The sequence below is a fragment of the Loxodonta africana genome, chromosome 4 (genome assembly GCF_030014295.1).
Source record: "Loxodonta africana isolate mLoxAfr1 chromosome 4, mLoxAfr1.hap2, whole genome shotgun sequence".
Classification (NCBI taxonomy): domain Eukaryota; kingdom Metazoa; phylum Chordata; class Mammalia; order Proboscidea; family Elephantidae; genus Loxodonta; species Loxodonta africana.
In genome coordinates this window covers 112,712,808-112,728,237 of record NC_087345.1, presented here as the reverse complement: position 1 = coordinate 112,728,237, position 15,430 = coordinate 112,712,808, and the positions used below count along the sequence as shown (strand labels likewise).

The window sequence follows — 15,430 nt, the reverse complement described above, 5'->3', positions numbered from 1 at the left end:
TAACCCGAGCGCCCGGCCGAGGGGGGCGCACCCGCGCGGCTCCTCTCGCGCTCTCAGCCTGCGGCCCAGAGAAGGGGAGGAGCCGCACGGTCGCCCTGCCCGGCTCCCAACCCCAGAGGCACCGGTCGCGGGAGCGAGGCGGTCGCCAACTCCGCCGCTCGCGCTGGGCAGGCACCCCGTGCAGCTCTCCGCACAGCACCCCGCGCGCCCGCCGCACGGCTCCTCTCCAAGCCTCGTCCGCCCGCCCGCCCGCAGAAGCGGCGTTTGGGGCGGCTCCTGCCGCGGCTCTGCCCCTGCCTGCGCGCTCGCACAGCCTCGCACACCCCGGCACCCCCTCCAGGGGCGTCCACACTCACCTAGCGCCGGCCAGGGAGGTGCGTGGAGAGGGCGCGTCGGGGGCAGCCGCGGCCTCCGGCCGGCGCTGGGCGCGCGGCCGGGGAGCGTCGGGCCGGAGACGCGCGGGGCTGCGCGGCGCGGGGACAGGAGCTAGGCGGCCGCCGGGCTCCGGGCGCCACCGTGTCCCCAGCGCCCCGGCCGGCCCCTCCGGGCAGTCTGCGGGGGCGGCGCAGTTGCGAAACTGAGTAAGTATTAACTTGGCGGCGATTTCTGGGCAACGTCTCGGATCCCTCCCTCCTCCAGCGAACCTCTGGTCTCCCCTTCCCCGCCCCCTCATTCCTCTCTCTGCACCTTCGGTTTCTTCGTCCCTTCTGCTTCCACTCCACTCCCTCCGCGGGTTCCCCACTACCCGTTCACCTTTTCCCTGTTTTGTTACTCTTTGCGCGTTCTCCCCGCGGCACACACTCGCTTTTGACTCTGTACGAGCTTGTTCGTGGCTTTTCTTTTCCCTCCCAGTGTCCTTGGCAAGAGTTTTAGAGGCCACTTCTGTTGGGAAGGCAAAGGCTTCTTTAATGTATTTTTTACAAACGGAAATCGGGCGCTCGTTTGTCGGGTGGCGGTTTGGTGAAAGCTTATTTTTTTCTCTGAAAAAATGATTGGTTTATAGAATTTTAAATTTTGTTTGAACGATTAATCATTCTCCGTCCCTACTCCACCTCGCTGCCAACCCCCTCTGTGGTCCAGAAGAGGAGACCTTCAAAGGAATTCCATTTTGCAAACTAGAAACTTTAGCGGATAAATCGCAGAAAAACCTGTTAAGATTCAACTTTAAGAGACGTGAGCTTTGAGTGTGGGTCCTTGTGCGGCACTGGATCTCACAGGCAGGCGGAGCACCTGGTTCGTAATCGAGTGTTGCGTTGTTATTTTAGCATCATAGAGCCGCCTGGTGTTGGCTAAACCACTACTTTCCCAGAATTAAATGCCATCTTGAGTAGTACAAGCGTATGCTAGAATTGCGGATCAATATTGCCCCTTATCTTTAGGGATTTAGAACGGAAACAGATGTAGGACACGTTTTCGTAGCTGACTAAAACCTGTCAGGTTACCCCGCCAATACATCAAAGCATTGCATTAAAAAAAAAAATCCCCTAGCTTGATGACAGCGGGGACGAACGTTTATGAATTTTTAAATTCTGCATTAGATCTGTTTTGTCCCAAGGAAGCATATTAAAATATGTATAGATTTCTTCTATTCTCTTAGCGGGATTAACCACTCCTCTGGTAGGAGGCCCCAGGTAGTTTTCTCTTCTCTCTCTCTCTTTTGAAAGCTTTCTTTTTTTTGGATTGCCAGGAGTTGGTATCATGTTATGAAAGAAAAGAAAACGGGAAGATTTTTCTTAATGGATTTTCAGTGTCCTGCCTTTTGCCAGGAGCCCTAGTGGCTCAGTAGTTAAGCACTCTGCTGCTAACCGAAAGGTCTGATGTTGGAACCCACTGGCCGTTCTGTAGGAGAAAGATATGGCAGCATGCTTCCGTAAATGCTTACATGCTTACAACCGTGGAAACCCTTTGGGGCAGTTCTTCTGTCCTGTGTGGTCACTGTGAGTCGGAATGAACTCAACAGCAATGGGTTTGGTTTGGGTTTTTGCCTTTTGCTTGGGTAGTGGTGGTGGTGGTGTTAGGTGCTGTCTGGTCAGTTCCGACCCACGGCGACCCTATGCACAACAGAACAAAGCACTGCCCAGCCCTGCGCCATCCTTACAATTGTTATGCTTGAGCTTATTGTTGCAGCCACTGTGTCAGTCCACCTCATTGAGGATCTTCCTCTTTTCTGCTGACCCTGTACTTTGCAAAGCGTGATGTCTTTCTCGAGGGACTGATCCCTCCTGACAACATGTCCAAAGTGTGTAAGACGCAGTCTCACCATCCTTGCTTTTAAAGAGCATTCTGGTTGTACTTCTTAGTAAATGCCAGGTAGCCCCCTTCAGGGAGAAGTGTCAGGTGGACACAAGACTCAGGATGCAGGACATAGCACCATCAGTCTGGGAGTGGTTTTTGTGCATTTTACCTTTGGGGGGGCATATTAAGGGTACTTTTAATTTTGTCTCCAAGAGGTATTCTTCCCAAAACCATAAAAATTACATGTAACCATAACGCTTTTTAAGAAAAAAAAAAACCGATTGCCATCGACTCAGTTCTGATTCATAGCGACCCTATAGGACAGAGTAGAACTGGCCCAAGAAGACAACATAATTTGATGATTATTCTATTGAAGAATTAGACGTAATAAAATACAGTTTGTAATAAAGATTGATAAAACCCTTCAAAAATCTCCCCTTCATTTTGTCTCATTTTAAGAGTTTCAAAATGGTACTTTCAATAATAGACACGATTGGCAGTAATGCATTGAGTTCTATATAGGTTCATTGATCAAACCGTATTTTTGGGCTTTAATAGCCGAGGGGACATTAGGGAGACACAGAGGGAGCAAATCATGGGACTGTGCAGATAGGAAAGGCATTTAAATTTGTTGTAGTGTCAACATGCTACAAGGAAAGCAGTTGCAAAGAAGAGAGATTGTTTTTCGGGTGTATGCTTACTTACTGAACTTTGGCATTTGGTTGAGATGTTTGGGAATTGCAGGTTTTAAATTCTGTGTAGTCATGGTATAGTTTCTTTTTTGGCTTTTATGTATTTCTAAGGTTTTGACTTTTTAATCTGAAGCTCAGTTTTTGACTTTTGTAGTCTTCTGTACTGGGTGGCTAGCATTAATTTTTTACCTGAATGCTTCGGTCATTTGGAGAAATGATTAGTTCTTCAGGGTTTGTTACTCATTAATTGATCTGTCTTATGTTGATGTTTGTAGTGACTTGGGAGTAAAAATATTATTGGCTGCTGGATATTGTTGTAATAGCTTTGCTCATTTATTGTAAAACATTAAGGCCCTAGATATCTTGCTAGTGTTCAAAACATTGCAGAACTCTTTGCAGGTAGAAGTGGCATGGGCGTAGAAGAGGGATAGTAAAACATTATACATCATAAATATGAGGGTTTCGGTTAAAAAAAAAAAAAAAAAGTATCACCTTTTTACTCTCCTTGGTTGCTACCTTACTCCAACCCTAGATAGATTTCAAAACTCAAGGTGTAAAAAGAGTTTCCAAGTACTCTGTATACCAGGCTTGGGTGTAACTTTGTCACTTCCTAGCTGAGTGAGCATGGCCATACTACTTCAGTGTCTCTAATTTTCAGTTATCTTTCTGTAAAATGGGAGTGCTGCTACTAAAAGGGATGTTGTGGCCACTAGAACACCTGATATTGCACCTGACACATCCTATTGTTCGTTGCTGTCAGGTTGGCCCTGGCTCATGGCGACCTTATGTGTAACAGGACAAAACACTGCCTGGCCTGCACCATCGTCATGGTCACTGGTGTGTTTGAGTTCATTGCTGCAGCTCTTGTGTCAGTCTGTCCCATTGAAGGTTTCCCTTGTTTTCATTGGCCCTCTGCTTTACCAAACAAGATATTCTTGGGTAGCAGTTAGCCTTTTCTGATGACGTGTTCAAAGCCATCCTCATTTCTGAGGAACATTCTGGTTGTATTTCTTCTGAGACTTGATTTGTTACTTCTGTTGGTAGTATACGGTATATTTAATGTTCGTTACCAACACCATAGTTTGAATAGATAGCCAATAAATGGCAGCATCTCAAACTTCTCCAGAAATAAAATATCAATCACCCACGCTTTCAAACTTTCCCATCTCTACATCTCATGTATCCAACAAGTAGCTCTGCTCTGCCCCACCCCCAGCCCAACCAACCAGTTCATCACAGAGTCCTGTCCATTTTCCATGAGAAATCATTTTCGAACCTGTCTGATTTTCAGACCCTACTATGCAACCATCCCATTCCAAGCCACTACTATCTTTCCTCATTGTATTGGTCCCCTTACTGTGCTCCTTACATACACTGTATCCTCCTTCCAGTCTGTTTTCTTATCAGCAGTTTGAAAAAGAAAAAATTCACTTGATGTTGACAGTCTTCAGAGCTCATAGGAAACACATTTATTCTTAGGATAAGATACAAAATCCTCAGCATGCCTGCAAGGTCGTCCATGATTTGGCCCCTTACCCCCACCTACAGTTTGTCTCCACCAGCCGCACTGGCCATCTTTGCAGCAGACTTGCCTCGCACCTGGGTTTATGCTGTTGGTCTATTGTAGACCATTTCCTTGAGTAACTTCTTATCCTTGTGTGCAAGCTCAAATATTATTTCTTAGAAAGGCCTTCTCTGAGAAGGCCACCCTCATATAAATTAGGGCTCTATTATTTTGTCCCATACATCATAATCATCTTTTCCTTCATATTTACCACAATTTATAATTGCATATATTATTTACATAATTGTTTCACGTCTTCACCTGCCCTTAAGGTCAAGGAAAATGTCTGGTTTTTGATACATAAGCATATATATCAAACCAAATCCATTGCCCTCGAGTTGATTCCGACTCATGGTGACCCTGTAGGGCAGAGTAGAACTGCCCCTCAGGGTTTCCAAGGAGCGCCTAGTGGATTCAAACTGCAGACCTTGACCTTGTGGTTAGCAGCCGAGCTCTTAACCACTGCGCCACCAGGGCTCCGGGCATGTACATATATTTAAAAAAAAAAAAAAACCTGTTGATGTAGTGTCAATTCTGACTCATAGCGACCCTATAGGACAGAGTAGAACTGCCCCATAGGGTTTCCAAGGAGTGGCTGGTGGATTTGAACTGTGAACCTTTTGGTTAGTGGCCAAGCTCTTAACCATTATGCCACCAGGGCTACCAGGCATTAGCCAGCTGCCTTTGAGTCAATTCTGACTCATAGCAACCCTACATATATAATAAATAGTAGGTGCTTAATAAATATTTGTTGTTATAATGAATCAGATAGTAATATCACTTTTGTATTTGTATCTTCAGTGTCTTCTTTTTCATTGTTAAATTTGCTTTTCATAACAGTAAAGCCAGACTGGCACTCTCCCATGTTACTTCTTTGTTGGTTGTATGTATCATATGACAGAACCTTTGTGGATTTTAGGGAAAATTAATGTATTTGAGCTCTGTGGAAAGTTCATTATTGGTAATAAATTGAGACACCTTTTAATTAGTGTTACCCTTGTGATTTTCTGTTGTAGATAATCCTTTTTCTAAGTATATCATTAAACTAATTATATCTTTTTCATCAGCACAGAATTACTGAAGGAAAAAAAATGTTACTATGCCGTATTTTACACAATGTCATATAATAACACGTTAGCTGCTATAGATTGCTGTAGTGACAGACTTCAAAGGAAGGTAGGCAAAGAAAACTCTAGTAGAAAAATGAGTTATAGTTCTAAGGATGTTGACTACTTTCCAGCTGTTGGTATGATTTGTATAACTAGACCTCATTTGAGCATAAAATTAATGTAGTAGAATAGTTGTTTGAAAATGAGAGCCACCTAGGTCTGGAAGTTCTTTTTTTTCTCTTTCTTTCCGTCTCAGGAAAGCCTTCCTTGTTTTAGCCATAGAAGTCTCATGACCTCCCAAAGCCAAGGAAGGCTTAAAACTTTGAACATTTTTGTCACATGGCTCCTTTTTACAAAATAAGTTTTACACACTATAACTCAGAAGTATTTATGTTCTTCTTATTGTTTTATTCCCTGCTTCTTACACAATCATCTGTATTTTCTCTTAACTTTTTTTTAATAGGACTTTAATTTTCCCTTCAGAGTTTTCCTTCACACCTTTATAATTCCATTTCTTTTCTATCTTGTAGATCACAAAGTAATACAGAGAACTTTGGAGTTGATTTTAGTCCTTTCAAAATTTATTCTTCTGCACTCAACCCAGAGCTTTCCCCAAACTGTGATACTGTGTTTCTGGACCCTGAGGTTTTGCCAGCCAGAAACTGGGTGCCCTTGGGTTGGGAGAGCAGGGAGGATTAAAGCAGCAGTTTTGAGCATCTCTTATGTACCAAGCTCTGTGCTAGGTGCTCTTACAAAGAAGGAGTAGATGGTTCACCTGGTCAAAGTAATAAAAAGAAACCTTAACCTTTCCATGCATTTGCGCCACTCAAGGACTCCCTCTCTTTTTTTTTTTTTTTCCAATTTTTTAATTGTACTTTAGATGAAGGTTTACAGAAAAAACTAGTTTCTTATTAAACAGTATACATATTGTTTTATGACATTGGTTAACATCCCATGACATGTCAACACTCTCACTTCTCGACCTTGGTTTCCCTATTACCAGCTTTCCTGTCCCCTCCTGCCTTCTAGTCCTTGCCCCTGGGCTGGTGTGCCTGTCTAATCTTTGGCTGAAGGGTGAACCTCAGGAGTGACTTCACTACTGAGCTACAGGGGTTTCCGGGGGCCACACTCTCGGGATTTCTCCATTCTCTGTCAGGCCAGTAGGTCTGGTCTTTTTTTGTGAGTTAGAATTTTCTACATTTTTCTCCAGCTCTGTCTGGGACCCTCTGTTGTGATCCCTGTCAGAACAGTCAGTGGTGGTAGCTGGGCACCATCTAGGTATGCTGGACTCAGTCTGGTGGAGGCCATGGTAGATGTGGTCTCTTCATCCTTTGGACTAATCTTTTCCTTGTATTTTTAGTTTTCTGCATTGTTCCCTTCTCCTGAAGGGGTAAGACCAGTGGAGTATCTTAGATAGCCACTCACAAGCTTTTAAAACCCCAGACGCTACTTACCAAAGTAGAATGTAGTATATTTTCTTTATGAACTATGTTATGCTGATTGAGCTAGATGTTCCCTGAGGACTCCCTCTTCTTATTTCCCTACCCACTCAACAACAACGGGTTTGGTTTGTTTTCCATTGTGGAAGGCATGACAAGATAAAGATATCCCCTTTAGCCAGATCCTTTACCTTATCTTGCTGTTCATTTAGACCTGATTTTATCTGTATTAAAATATTGGGAGTCTGGTGGGAGAGGGAAACACCGTGTGATTTGCATTTGTACTGGGCCTCTGTGCCCCCAGGACATTTGCATCATGAGTGGTCACACAGTGGAGAAGAGGAAAAGTTATGGTTGGAAGCACTTGTTATTTTTCCCTCATGTATATATGCCTGCTGGTTACCTGACTGACCTTGAACAAGTTGCCTAGATTTTTTGGCACCAATAATATTTATTTCGTATTTGTTTCACAGCCTTTCTGTAAGGATTTAGAAGACTTATTTTTGGCAGTGTTTTTTGCCACATTCAGCTATATTACAAAGCTCATTACAGTGAACTCCAGTGCTGTCCAAATTTTATACATTAAGAAAAATATTTTCTTATTCAGTAGCATATGTCTTACTCTTTGTTTTCAAAAGAACCCAGATATAAATACATGTTTTAACAAGAGGAAAGTTGTCATAATTTTCTGCCAGGATTTACTCATGTGAGTGATATATCTTGTCACTCTTGTTACTGTCTTTGGCTTCTGAGTGCTAAATCATGTTTATCCTTAATTATAGTAGTTGTATTACTGGAAAATCACTTACAATCACTTGAATTATTCTTCTATATGTAAGTGCCTGTTGTTGTGTGCTGTCGATTCGATTTCTAACTCCTAGCAACCCTGTGTAACAGAGCAGAACTGCCCCATAGGGTTTTTTTTCCTAGGCTGTAGTCTTTACAGGAGCAGATCCCCAGGTCTTTCTACCATGGAGCTGCTGGGTGGGTTCAAACTGCCATCCTTTTGATTAGCAGCTGAGCACTTAACCATTGCACCACCAAACCAAAAAATAAAAACAGCCAAACCCGTTACTGTCGAGTTGATTCTGACTCATAGCAACCCTATAGGACAGAGTAGAACTGCCCCATACCCCAGTGAGCAGTTGGTGAATTTGAACTGCCGCCAGGGTTTCCATTGCGCTACCAAGGCTCTTCATACAGGTACATATGTTTAAAAAATTGTTGTTGTTAGGTGCTGTTGAATTGGCTCCAGATCATAGTGACCAATTGTACAACAAAAGGAAACTACGGCCCAGCCCGGTACTGTCCTCACATATGCGTATGAGGCAGTTAAAAACACTATGACTTGAATCAGGCATACCTTAGTCCTCAAAGTAACATCTTTGCTTTTTAACACTTTTAAGAGGTCTTTTGCAGCGTGTTTACCCAATGCACTACATCATTTTATTTCTTGACTGCTGCTTTTGTGGATTTTGATTGTGGATCCAGGTAAAATGAAATCTTTGACAACTTCAGTATTTTCTCCATTTATCCTAATGTTGCTTATTGGCCCAGTTGTGAGAATTTTTGTTTTCTTTATTAAAAAACAAGCAAACAAACCCACTGCCAACAAATCGATTCCAACTCATAGTGACCCTATAGGACAGAATAGAAATGCCCCATAGGGTTTCCAAGGCTGTAAATCTTTACGGAAGCAGACTGCCACATCTTTCTCCTGCAGAGCGGCTGGTAGGTTCCAACTGCAGACCTTGGCTAGCAGCCAAGCTCTTTAAACACTGCGCCACCAGGGCTTCTCTGTTTTCTTTATATCGAAGTGTAATCCATCCTGAAGGTTGTAGTCTTTGCTTCAGATCCTTTTTGCTTTCAGCAAGTGAGGCTGTGTCATCTGCGTATCACAGATAGTTAATGAGTTTTCCTCTAATCCTGATGCCACGTTCTTCTTCAGGTAGTCCAGTTTCTAGGATGACTCGCTCAGCATGCAGATTTAATAAGTGTCGCTAAAGGATTCAGCCCTGATGCACACCTTTCCTGATTTTAAACCCTGCAGTATCCGCTTGTTCTGTTTGAACGGCTGCTTTTTGGTCTATGTACAAGTTACTCATGAGCACAATTAAGTGTTTTGGAACTCCCATTCTTCGCAATGTTAGCCATAATTTCTCATGATCCACACAGTTGCATGCCTTTATGTACTCAATAAAGCACAGGTAAACATCTTTCTGGTGTTCTCCTCTTTTAGCCATGATCCACCTGACATCAGCAATGATATCCCTTGTTCTACATCCTCTTCTGAATTCAGCTTGAATTTCTAGCAGTTCCCTGTTGATACACTGCTGCAACTGCTTTTGAATAATCATCATCAAAATTTTACTTGCATGTGATATTAATGAGATTGATAATTTCTGCATTCTGTTGGGTCACCGTTCTTTAGAATGGGCGCAGACATGGCTCTCTTCCAGTTAGTTGGCCAGGTAGCTCTATCTTTCAAATTTCTTGGCATAGATGAGTGAGCACTTCCAGCGTTGCATCTGTTGAAACATCTCCATTAAACAATTAGGGTTCTCTTAATAAATGTTGAACTGGGAAAATAGGAGTTTGTTCTTATTTTTGCTTAAAATATTTGAGTAGATTTCTAGTCTATGAGACCCTACTTTATAAATACTATTGAGAAATAGGTTGGTGATATTTTGTAATGATGTTTAAGGTAAAATTTAGCCCCTTCTAAGTTGTTTTTGCTAGCTGCCATCAGGTTGGCTCCCAACTCATGTTTACCCCATGCATGATGGAATGAAACTCTGCCCAGTCCTGTGCCATCCCCGTGATTGGTTATGGGTCAGACTGTTGTGACCTAGAGGGCTTTCATTGGCTGATCTTCAGAAGTAGATGCTGGGCCCATCTTCATAGTCCATCTTAGTCTAGAAGCTCTGCTGAACCCATTCAGTATCACAGCGCTGTCAGATGGTGGTAGCTGTGTATGATTTGCCTTGGCTGGGAGTTGAACCCAGGTCTCTGGCGTGGAAGATGGGAATTCTACTGAATCATAGTTGTTCTTATGGCTCCTTCTAAAGGAGTCTTTAATACATGATACAGTTAGAGCTCAGGAAACCTTAAAAGTAGCTTTTTTAAATGCTCTGTTGTATTTATTTTCTCTTTATATATTATGTCTTCTTTATATTTCTTTTTTAAACAGCTTTATTGAGGTATAATTGATATACAGTAAACTGCACGTATTTAAGTATACAATTTTATAAATGTTAATCTATGCATGTATGTGTGAAATCACCACAATCAAGATAATGAACGTATCCATCAACCCCCAAAATTTCCTTGCGCCCTTTTGTAATCCCTCCCTTAATTTTATCTCCCCTTCCAAATCACTGCTGTGCTTTCTGACATTATCGTTTGCATTTTCTAGAATTTTAAATGAATGGAATCATACAGTATGTACTTTTTTCTTGCCTGGCTGCTTTCACTCAGGATGCTTAATAGGAGTTATATCCATGTTGTGCTTAGGAGTTGTTGTTGCTGTTGTTATCTCCTATCTATTTGGCCCCAACTCATGGAGACCCCATGCACAGCGGAATAACACGCTGCCCTATCACACTGCTGTGATTTATAGGGTTTTCATTGGCCAAATTTCATAGATCGAGCCTTTCTTTTATGTAGCACTAGCTCATTCTCTTCAGTACTGAGTGGTATTCCATTGTATTAGTATACTACAATTTATCCATTCACCTATTTATTGTTAGACGTCTGGGTTGTTTCTGAGTTTTAGCTATTGCTGCTATAACATTTGCATGCAAGTCTTTATATGAACATATGCTTTTATTTATCTTGGGCAAGTCTAGGAGTCAAATGATTGGATCATATGGGAGTTGTATGTTTAGCTTTTTAAGAAACTGCCAATCTGGTTTCCAAAGTGGTTGTGTCATTTTACTTTCCTACCAGCAGTGTATGAGAGTTTTAGTTCCTTCACATCATTACCAACACTTGGTATGGTCATCCTTTTCAATTTTAGTCATTAATCGTATCTCATTGTGGTTTTAATTTGCATTTTCCTAATGATCAGTGATGTTGAGCATCTTTTTTATGTGTTTCTCTCTCTCTGTGTCTCTTTTTTCCTACCTTTGTATCTTCTTTAGTGAAGTGCCTGTTCCTGTTTTGCCCATGTTTTTGTTGGGTTGGTTTTCTTATTGTGAATTTGAGAGTTCTTTTTATATTCTAGATGCATATCCTTCATCAAATATATGCTTTGCAAAGATTTTCTCCTAGTTTGCGGCTTGTCTTTTTATTCTATTAACAGTGATTTTTGAAGAGCAGACATTTTTAATCTTGATGAAGTCCAATTTAAGGTTTCATTCTTTTATAGATCATACTTTTGATGTTTAGGGAACTTTTGCCTAACTTAAGGTCACACAGATTGTCTCCTGTGGTTTTTACTAGAAGATTTATAGTTTTAGGTTTTACATTTATGTCTTTTTTGAGTTAATTTTTTATACGGTGTGAATTACGGCTTGAAATTCATTTTCTGCATATGGATATCCAGTTGTTTAGCACTAATTGTTACAAGAAATTTTTTTTTCACTGAATTGCCTTTGCATATTTGTTGAAAAATGAGTTGTCTATTATATTGTTTTTATTGTGTCATTTGACATTTATAGTTGGATGACACAAACAAAATGAAAAGCAACTGTATCCAATATTGCTAATGTGTTTTTGTGATGTTTACTTTCGTGAAAATTTCTAGTTTCTTACCATGGCCTTCATGGAAACCTTTCCTACTCGGACTTTCCGTCTTTTCTTTCCCATTCATTTCCTTGTATTTACTTTCTCTTTTTGTTATTTGCTTATCTGTTATAATAATAAAGTCTCTCGGTGGCGGGGGCGGATATACACAGTTTACCTTATTTAACCAACTTAAATACAGTCATGCGCCACATAATACCATTCGGGATGCGTCCAACTGCGTATATAGGTCTGTGGTTCTGTAAGATTTTTTTTTTTAAAAAAAGGAAAGCAGCTCTCCTTTTGCTTATTATTTTCCACTAACGGTTTTAAAGACTCCAGACCCCCAAAGTGAATGAGTGTTGGGGCTCTGGGGGCACTACAAAACTGCAGCGCCTCTTCCTCCTCCGCCTCCTGTACACTCCTTCTGACTTAATTCACCAGCCCAGCAGCTGTGCCAGCGCAGAGTAGTGCCTGCCATGGCTCCTCCACTCCTGCCGTGGCGCTGGCGGGACGCCGGCCAGGCTGGGACACTTGCCAGTCCGGCTCCAGCCCTGTGCGGCACGGCTGCTGCTACTGCAGCACTTGATCGGGGAAGAGTTTGCACCAACAGGGCAGTGGCAGCCAGGGGCCGCTCCCTGCAGCCACCCTTCCATGCCTGCCGTGCCTCCTTCCCCCTACACCCTCCTACCCATCTACCGGACTGCGAAGCCCTCATCCCGCTGCTGGCGCAGCTACTGCCTGGCCAGCCACCCAGCCGACAAGGCCGGCCTCCTGTGTCCTATGCATACAGCTTTGGGGCTTTGTACGGTGGGCTCCCATAAGGTTTTAACATAATAGGCTTTACGGGGGTTAAACTGCGGATTGTATGGGTACTGCCAGTATATAATATGGTGATTGCACAACGACCAAATCGCTTAACATCCTATTTTACAGAACGAATCATGGCCGTTAAGTGACGCATACCTGTATAGTTTTTTGCTATCTTTCTTGTCGTGTGCGGTTGAGTTGATTTCAATTCATAGCAACCCTGTAGGACAGAGTAAAGCTAGGCTATAAATCTTTATAGGAGCAGACTGCCAGGTCTTTTCTCCTGTAGAGCTGCTTGTTGGGTTTGAGCCACTGACCTTTCAGTTAGCAACTGAGTGCTTAACCACTTTGCCACCAGGGCTTCCTCTACTTAAATATACTTTTTTGTTATCTTTCCTGTTAATGACAGTTATTTCACTGTGTTCTCTCTTTGAATACCTGCCAGCGGCGATCACCCACTCTTTTTGTCCTTATCTGATTTTCCCCCACTGCCATCTTGAAATCTGTCGAGTAGCACCATATGAGGTGTATTTGAAAGACTGCCCATTTACGTTCAAATCTTAGCTGCGCTTGGGTATCCTTGGAGGAGTTATGAGCTCACAGAGCCCCAAATTTCACAGTCCCTAAATGAGGCTAATGATTTATCACGCAGGGGTGTTTTGAAACAAAAGAGATGTTTATACATGTTCATATACAGAAATGAATGTGCACGGAGTGCCATAGTGGAAGGTCGGTTAGTTCCTTTCCCCCTTAACCCACCTCCACTGAGCTCTACGTACTCATTCTGTCTGAACTGGAATCTGGACAGGTCTCAGTGCCCTTTGGGGAGTATAGGTGCTAACCCCTCTGCAGTCCGTCAAGTCCAGTGGTTCTGAGGAACACTCAAGTTAGAGAACATCGTCAGTTTAGATCACCCAAGGATCTAAGAAGAGTGTTTGCTAGTTAGCAGGGAAGCTCTTCTCATCTTCCATACTCTGGACCCTATTTCCATGGCCTTTCTAGATAATCCTTTTTCTCTGTTGAATTTCAGTCTCTCCTTCTCTTGGTTCCTCAGGCTCAGCCTGAAAACAGTATGGCAGTCTCTCTTGACATTGCCGTTCCTTCTAGCTATCTCTTTTCTCAGCCAGCTTCTTACGGGAGTGGTCATTGCTGCTACTTATTCACCTGCCAACTCACTCTCCAGCAAAGCACCATTTCTTAGAAACATTTCTCACCACAGGCACCAATATCGTAATTGCCAAAATCAGTGCAAATTTTTCAATCCTAATATAACCTAAACTTGCTGTAACAATCTTACACTGTTGGACCATCTCCCTGTGTCTTGAAACTTCTCCTCCTTGACTTCCATGGCACCATTATTTCTTTGTTTATTGATTCATTCATTCACTCACAAATGAACTACTTGCCTTTCCAGGCATTGGGATGTAGCAGAGAATAAAACACACAGTTCTTGTTCTCCTGGAGAGTGTACTTTACTGGGGGCAGGCTGATAATAAATGAATGAGTAATTTTATATTATGTGATGAGAAATAACTTTGGAGAAGAAAACAATACAGAAAGGTGGGGGGCTGAAAGTTCTGGGGTAGGAGTGAAGGTATAATTTGATATTGAATGGCCAGAAAGTCCCCACTAATGAGAGAACATTTGAGCAGAGACCTTAATGAAGTGAAAGACCAAACTCTAGCTGTCTGGAGGACAAACACTCCAGGTGGAGGTGACTGTGAGTGCAGAGGCCCTGGAGCGGGTGCACACAGATGTATCCATGACATAGCAGCCAGACCCGTGTAACTGGCGTGGAACAAGGGCAGTAGTAGGAGATGAGGCAGAGGAAGTAGTAGCATTCTGTATATCAGAGCCTTATTGGCCTTGGGAAGGATCTTGGTTTTTATTCTGAATGAGAAGACTGTTGAGAGCCTTGACCAGAGAAATGAACGACCTGGAGAGACAGCATAGAGTAGTGGTCAAGGGCACAGAGTCTGGATCTGGCTGCCCAGGTTAAAATCCCAGCTGTACACTTTCTGGCTCTGTAACTGTAGACTAGCCCTGTAACTTCTGTGTCACATTGGTAAAATGCAGTAGTAATGGTACCTATCTTTTAGGGTTATTGTAAGGATTAAATGAATATTAATTTTGGAAGAGTACTCAGAACAGGGAATGACAGTATTATAAAGGTGCTTGTTAAATAACATTAGTGAAGTTGAAAAGGCTCACTCTGCTGCCATGTGGAAAGTAGCTTTTAGGGAGGAAGTAAGGATAGAAGCAAAAGATGAATCTACACAAGGGTTAATTGTGGCTTGGGTAGGTGCTAGTGGTGAAGGTGGGGAGAAGGGTCACATCTGGGTGTATTTTCGAGGCGAGGCTGACCTGTTGTCTAGAGGACTAGATCTGCTTTGCCTCCCGTCCCTGACCTTTCTAACTTGGCTGTCTGTTCCTCAGCATACCTCTCTTCTCCCTCTCGACCAGAAGTTCTCAAACAGAGTGGTAACATTTAGAAATAGGTGGAGAGTTTTTGTTATCACAGTGACTGAGATATGGGCATTTCTAGTATTTTGTGGGCAATGGCTAGACCAGCAGCACTCAGCATCCTGTGTGGTGAAGACTTATTGCTTGCAGTTTGGCAGTATTATCCTGGTTGAGAAATGCTGCTGTAGGCCTTCTTCCCACTCTGTGACCTCCAAGCGCAGCATGTCTTAACCTTTGGTCCCTGTGTGGGCAGCAGGGGGGCATGTAAATTTCCTGATATTTTTTCCAAAATGTTATCTGCTTAAACTTTTTTTGTATGTGTGAGAGAGGGTACAAAATTTTCATCATGTTCACAAAGGGGTCCGTATCCCAAGAATGCAAGGACTCAGGTTG

General features: G+C 42.7%; 1 protein-coding gene across 1 annotated transcript in view; it reads left to right on the top strand.

The window, feature by feature from the left end:
• Positions 1-478: 478 nt before the first annotated feature.
• The window catches only part of RASSF8 (Ras association domain family member 8), a 125,622-nt gene continuing 110,670 nt past the window's right edge, over positions 479-15,430 (top strand). Inside the window, exon 1 of the mRNA XM_003405698.4 lies at positions 479-581. The gene's annotated coding sequence lies outside the window, so the exon portion shown is untranslated. The remainder of the gene's footprint in view (positions 582-15,430) is intronic.